Genomic DNA, 7,536 nt, shown 5'->3' on the forward strand with positions numbered 1-7,536 from the left:
TCCTGGTTTGCAATGGTGGTTCAATATTCACAAATCAATCAACATGATACACCAGATTAATAAAACTAAGTATAAGAGCCATATGATGTTTCAGTAGATGCAGAAAAAGCATTGACAAAGTGCAACAATGATTCATAATAAAAACCCTCAACAAAGTAGGTTTACAGGGAATGTACCTCAACATAATAAAGGCCTTATATGAAAAAAAAAAACACAGCTAATATCATCATAAATGGGGAAACACTAAGAGCATTTCCTCTTTAGTCATGAACAAGACAGGCATGTCACTCTCACCACTGTTATTTAACAGTACTAGAAGTCCCAGACTCAGCAAATAGACAACAAGAAGAATTAGAAGATATCCAAATCAGCAAGGAAGAAGTAATACTTTGACATGATATTCTATATAGAAAACCCAAAAGACTCCACAAAAAATTGCTAGAACTGATGCATGAATTCAGTAAATTTGCAGATAAGAAAATTAGCATACATAAATCTGTTGCATTTCTATACACTAGTAATGATGCAACAGAAAGAGAAATTAAGGAATCAGTCCCATTTACAATTGCACCCAAAACAATAACATACCAAGGAATAAACCTAACCAAAGAGGTGAAAGACTTGTATTTTGAAAACTATAAAACACTGATGAGAGAAATTGAAGAGGACACAAAGAAGTGGAAACACATTCCATGCTCATGGATTAGAAAGACAAATAGTTTTAAAATGTCTATTCTACCAAAAACAATCTACACATTTAATGCAATCCCTATCAAAATACTAACAGTGCCTCTAGCTGCCATCTTGCATCCCTGTGTGTATGCACCTAATCTCAGCTGGTCCACAGGAGACGCCCTGAACACCAACCCTATTCCTCCGTGCCATCCAATTTCCGCTCCAAGATGAAAGAAAAACTATCATGAACCGGGAGAAACTCACCAAATTGCAAGCACAAGTGTGCATTGGTGGGAAAAGAACTGCTCCCTGAAAGAAGAAGGTAGTTCATAGAATGGCTACATCAGATGATAAAAAACTTTAGTTCTCCTTAAAGAAGTTAGGGGTAAACAACTTCTCTGGTATTGAAGAAGTGAGTATGTTCACAGACCAAGGAACAGTGATCCACTTTAACAACCCCAAAGTTCAGGCATTGCTGGCAGCAAACACTTTCACCATTACAGGCCATGCTGAGATAAAGCAGTTGACAGAAATGCTATCCAGTATCTTAAACCAACTTGGTGCAGACAGTCTGACTAGTTTAAGAAGACTGGCTGAAGCTCTGCCCAAACAATCTGTGGATGGAAAAGCACCACTTGCTACTGGAGAAGATGATGATGATGAAGTTCCAGATCTTGTGGAGAATTTTGATGAAGCTTCCAAGAATGAAGCAAACTGAATTGAGTCAACTTCTGAAGAAGATAAAACTCGAAGAAGTTACTGGGAACTGCTATTTTATATTATGATTGCTTTTTACAATTTTGTTCATGGATCTGATAAATTCTAGATCTCTAATATTTTTAAGCCCAAGCCCCTTGGACATTGCAGCTCTTTTCAGGTTTTGCTTATACACAATTCATTCTTTGCAGCTAATTAAGCTGAAGAAGCCTGGAAATAAAGTTTGAAAAAAGGTTAATAAAGTTCTTTGCCTAGGATATGGTTTTATTTTTTATTTCATTGACATTGATTTGTACACAGAAAGCAAAGTTGTTTATAGAAAGCTAATCATGGCATATAATATGGCTGGTAATCTTTGATGAAATTTGATTAAAGATTTTAAATGGCCATATAATATATAAAAAAAAATTCTAAAAGCATTTTTCACAGAACTAGAACAGACAATCCTGAAACTTGTATGAAACCCCAAAAGACTCCAAATAACCAAAGCAACCTTGAAAAAGAAAAGTAGAAGGAGGCATCACAATTCCTGACTTCAAGTTATATGATAAAGCTGTAGCAATCAGAACAGTATGGTACTGGCACAAAAATAGACACATAGATTGATAGAACAGAATAGAAAATCCAGAAATGAACATAGAACTATATGGCAAATTAATCTCAAACAAAGCAGGAAAGAATATCCAATGTGAAAAAGACAGTCTCTTCAGCAATTGGTGTTGGGAAAAGTGGACAACAATATGCATAAGAATGAAATGGGACCATTTTCTTACACCATACACAAAAACAAATTCAAAATGGATTAAAGACCTAGATGTGAGACAAGAATCCATCAAATTCCTAGAGGAGAACACAGGCAGTAACCTCCTTGACCTCAGCTGCAGCAACTTCTTGCTAGACATGTCTCCAGAGGCAAGGGAAACAAAAGTGAAAATGAACTCTTGGGACTTCATCAAGATAAAAAGCTTCTGCACAGCAAAGGAAACAGCTAACAAAACTAAAAGGCAATCTACAGAATGGGGGGAAGATATTTGCAAATGTCTTATCAGACAAAAGGCTAGTATCCAAAATCTATAAAGAACTTTTTTAAAAGATTTTATTTATTTATTTGACAGAGAGAGACACAGGGAGAGAAGGAACACAAGCAGGGGGAGTGGGAGAGGGAGAAGCAGGCTTCCCACGGAGCAGGGATCCCAATGCAGGGCTTGATCCCAGGGACTGAGCCACCCAGGCGCCCCAAAATCTATAAAGAACTTATCAAACTCACCCCTCCCCCAAAATCCAGTCAAGAAATGGGCAAAAGCCATGAACAGACATTTCTCCAAAGAAGACATACAAATGGCTAACAGACACATGAAAAAATGCTCAACATCACTTGGCATCAGGGAAATACAAATCAAAACCACAATGGGATACCACCTCACACCAGTCAGAATGACTAAAATTAACAACTCAGGAAACAACAAATGTTGGCGAGGATGCAGAGAAAGCGGAACCCTCTTACACCGCTGGTGGGAATGCAAACTGGTGCAGCCACTCTGGAAAACAGTGTAGAGGTTCCTCAAAAAGTTAAAAATAGAACTGCCCTATGATCCAGTAATTGCACTACTGGGTATTTATCCAAAGGATACAAAAATAGTGATTCAAAGGGGTACATACACCCCAATGTTTATAACAGTAATGTCCACAATAGGCAAACTATGGAAAGAGCCCAGATGTCCGTTGACAGATGAATGGATAAAGAAGATGTGGTGTATATATATACAATGGAATACTACTCAACCATGAAAAAGAATGAAATCTTGCCATTTGCAATGATGTGGATGGAACTACAGGGTATTATGCTAAGTGAAATAAGTCAGTCAGAAAAAGACAGATACCATATGACTTCACTCATATGTGGAATTTAAGAAACAAAATAGATGAACATAGGGGAAGGGATGGAAAAATAAAATAAGATAAAAACAGAGAAGGAGGTAAACCATAAGAGACTCTTAACTATAGGACAGAAACAAGGTTGCTGGAGGGGAGGTAGGTCGTGGGGATTGGGTAATTGGGTGATGGGCATTAAGGAGGGCACATGAGGTAATAAGCAACTGATGAATCATTAAATTCTACCCCTAAAACTAATAATACACTATATGTTAATGAAATTGAATTTAAATAAAAATTTTTTAAAAAGATAACAATAAAAAGGTGACAAAAAAAGGGAAAAAATCAATGGAATAGAAAAGGGAACCTATGGAATGGGAGAAAATATTTGCAAACCACATATCTGATAAGGGGTTAATATCCACAATACATAAAATATTCATGAAATTTAACAGGAAAAACAAATAATAAACAAAAAACTGAGATAATCTAATTTAGAAATAGACATAGGTCCTGAGTAGTCATTTTTCTAAATAAAGTATTCAAATGGCCATCAGACATGAAAAGGTGCTAATATCACTAATCATGAGGGAAATGCAAATGAAAAATACAATGAGATATCACTTCACACCTATTAGAATAGCTTATGAAAAAGACAAAAAATAACAAACACTGGCAAGGAAATGAAGAGGGAACCCTTGTACACTCATACTACACATGTAAATTTGTGCAGGCACCATGGAAAACAGTATAGAGGGCTTTGAAAAATTAAAAATCAAGTTATCATATGATCCAGCAATTCTACTTCTGGGTGTATATCCAAAGGAAATTAAATCGCTATCCCAACATGATATTTGCATCCCTATTCTCTTTGCAGCATTATTTATTTATTTATTTATTTATTTATTTATTTATTTATTTATTTATTTATTTTAAGATTTTATTTATTTATTTATAGGACAGAGAGAGACACAGCAAGAGAGGGAACACAAGCAGGGGGAGTGGGAGAGAGAGAAGCAGGCTTCCCGCCCAGCAGGGAGCCCGATGCGGGGCTCAATCCCAGGAACCCGGGATCATGACCCAAGCCGAAGGCAGACGCATAACGACTGAGCCACCCAGGCGCCCCTCATTGCAGCATTATTTAAAATAGCCAAGTCATGAAAACCTAAGTGTTCGTTGGCAGATAATGTGTGGATAATGTGGGATATATATATATATCCCTCATCAACCTACACTCTCATGGTACACAGTCATGGTACTCTCTCCCACCAAGCCCAGATAGAGCCTCACAGTCCTTTCCAAAATGGTACACAACACAGTCACAATTAATTAGTTAGTACATGCAATGTTATTCCATATATATTCCATATATATATGGAATATTATTCAGCCAGAAAAGATGACAGGAATGAATCTTGAGGGTGTGATGCTAAGTGAAATGTCAGAGAAAGACAAATTCTGCATGATCTCATTTATAAGTAGGACCAGAAATACTAAACTTATAGAAACAGATTAGTAGTTGCCAGCATGGATGGATGGGGTGAGAAAAATGGGTGGAGGTGGTGAAAACGTATGAACATCCAGTCATAAGAAGTTATGAGGGTGTACTGTACAGCATGATGACTATAGCCAGCAATACAGTATTGTATATTTGAAAGTTTTTAAGAGAGTAGCCCTAAAAGTTCTTGTCACTAGAAAAAAATGTAACTATGTGAGGTGATAGATATTAACCAAAGGTATCATGGTAATCATTTTGCAATATATTCATATATTCAATCCACTATGGTGTATACCTTAAACTTATATGATGTTATATGTCAATTATATTTTAATAAAACTGGAAAAAAGAAAAAAGAATATTTATAATTCAGTGTAGAATTAAGACAGCTTTTCAAATCAATAGGAAAACTATAGATTACTTACAAATGGTACTAATACAATTTATCATTATTTATATTTGTATTATCATTATTTGTACACACATATACACATATATATCTGTAAAAATTGGACGTATTTTACAACAATCATGCAAGGTAGGCACTATCACTGTTAGGTTTGAAAAATTAGGTCCATAGAGTTTAGGTGAGTTGCCCTAATGTAGAGAACATGCCTGTCCTGCTCACCGTTGTGTCCCCATTGTCTAGAATAGTACCTGGCACATAGTAGCTCCCTCAAAATATTTTTGAATGAATGAATCTTACAATTGTTGTGGGAAATATATTCCATCAATGCATTAGTCGACTTGTCTTTCATATTAAGAGAATTATGATTTTTGTGTGTAACAATTTTCTCAGTTTAAAAGAAGATATACATTTCCCAGCCTTCTATGTAATTAGGAGTGGGCATGTGACAGAGTTCAGTCATTGAGATGTAATAGAAATCTCCAGATTGAACTTCTAGAAAAGCTCTTACGGTCAGGATGACTCATCTTGTGTATTTCTTTTGTTCTCTGCCCTTTTTTTCCTTCTTATCTATTATATGTATGTGATACAGGAAGTAGAGTAGCTATTTTTTGTCTTGAGAAGACATGGTTAACCATAGCCAAACCATATAGCTTTGTCATGAGAAAGAGAAGGTGTTACTTCTAAACACAAGGTTAATTTCTTCTTTCACTTACCCCCTTATTGAGCACCACTGGACAGTGAAAATTGTTAAAACCACATGTTACAGTCCCGATTGAATAGAAGACCAGAATAGGCTTAGATATCTCAGGGCATCATAAAGCCACCTACCTCTGGAATTCTCCTGTGAAAAAAATAAAATCCCTAATAACAACAACTGTTTGGAATTTTCTGTTATTCACAGGTAAAGACAATGCTTAATTTATAAAACTATGGACAAGCCTCTTTGTGGGGGGACCATCATTGCCAGGGCAAGAAATCCATATATTTTGGGGGGCACTTGGTAAAAATAGATTTTCCTGAAGAATGTGAAAACCCTATTTGAAAATTAGAGGAGTTACCAGGCCTAGTTGTGAAAAAACTACAATAATTTATTTCCTAGGAGTTTACTTCCCTCTAAAATGCCTAGCAAGGAAAAGGTTATCGCTGGAATTAGGAGTTCTGATAATAGCCCAAGAGATATTTGAGCCTGGGCATGTAAGCAGAATTTGCATAAAGCAGTGAGTTGGTGTTCCCTTTATCCTATCAGTTCTGTTCTGATACTGGACTGGACACACACACACTATTAAATGCATAATGGTTGTAGCTTTCCTATCCTCTGCACTCTGCACTCTGCACTTACTCTCTGTTCCCCCCAACATATGCCTCCTAGACAGAAGCCCAAAGTCCTACTACTGACTGGGTCAAGAAGTCCTCAGAAATTACTCAGTACTCAAGAACACAGGCTGTCCCAAAGTGAGTGGGACAAGTAAGAGTGATGGTGATGGTTGAGCTTGATCCAAAAGTCAGTATTTTAAATAAGCCAAAAATAAAGCCAAGTACACTCTGAAACCATTTATCCAAAGGGGCTCATCTCTGTCAACAAATATACAGACTGCATACTGCCACTCACAGTCCCTCATCAACCTACACTCTCATGGTATACAGTCATGGTACTCTCTCCCACCAAGCCCAGATAGAGCCACACAATCCTTTCCAAAATGGTACACAACACAGTCACAATTTATTAGTTAGTACATGCAATGTTATTCATATTTCACTCTAGGACTGGGTAGAAAGGGAGAATGTGGATGGAAAGGCAGTGATGTGGTAAATGGGGATCAAGACAAAGGCAAAAGGATTAGGAATGGAGTGCAGAATTGTGGCTTTCAAAAATCAGCTGATACAGAGAGGGTGGATACAGAAGCTCTGTGGAAGGTAACTAAGGCTGAGAGAGAGTCAAGGACAAAATTGTTAGGATTGCTGGCTCAGCCTAGGTAGGAGTACCTCAACAGTGCTGTCTCACAGGAATCTTGTGGACACAGGCCTCTGCGGAATGTAGGCAGAGGTGAAAGTCAGATCAGAGAACTGTGACATTGGGGCTATAGAGAGAAGAAAGAAAACAAGAAGAGAGGACTATAGGTTTCTAGTATGTTTAGTTTAGTCCTAGTTACTAGGAGTTTAAACATTCTATCCCTACCTCTTAGCCTTCCTTCACTGGACTATGACCTGTGACTTAGTATTTTAAAATTTTCTTCAAAATCCCTGAATTGGGTGCTGCACTATTTGGCCCTTGCTAAAAGGCTGTTTTATATGTTTGGTTCCTTCAGTTTCTTTGGGGTCTATTGATGTTGATTTCTCATTGTTTTCAACCTCCGAGGCTAATTCT

At 37.0% G+C, this 7,536-nt stretch overlaps 1 pseudogene; it reads left to right on the forward strand.

Annotated features, from left to right (window-relative positions):
• The first annotated feature begins 266 nt into the window (after positions 1–266).
• LOC118013899 lies at positions 267–1,755 on the forward strand (annotated as a pseudogene).
• The last annotated feature ends 5,781 nt before the right edge of the window (positions 1,756–7,536 follow it).

Source organism: Mirounga leonina, unplaced genomic scaffold (genome assembly GCF_011800145.1).
Source record: "Mirounga leonina isolate KUSES-001 unplaced genomic scaffold, KU_Mleo_1.0 Mir_101283, whole genome shotgun sequence".
NCBI classification, from domain to species: Eukaryota; Metazoa; Chordata; class Mammalia; order Carnivora; family Phocidae; genus Mirounga; species Mirounga leonina.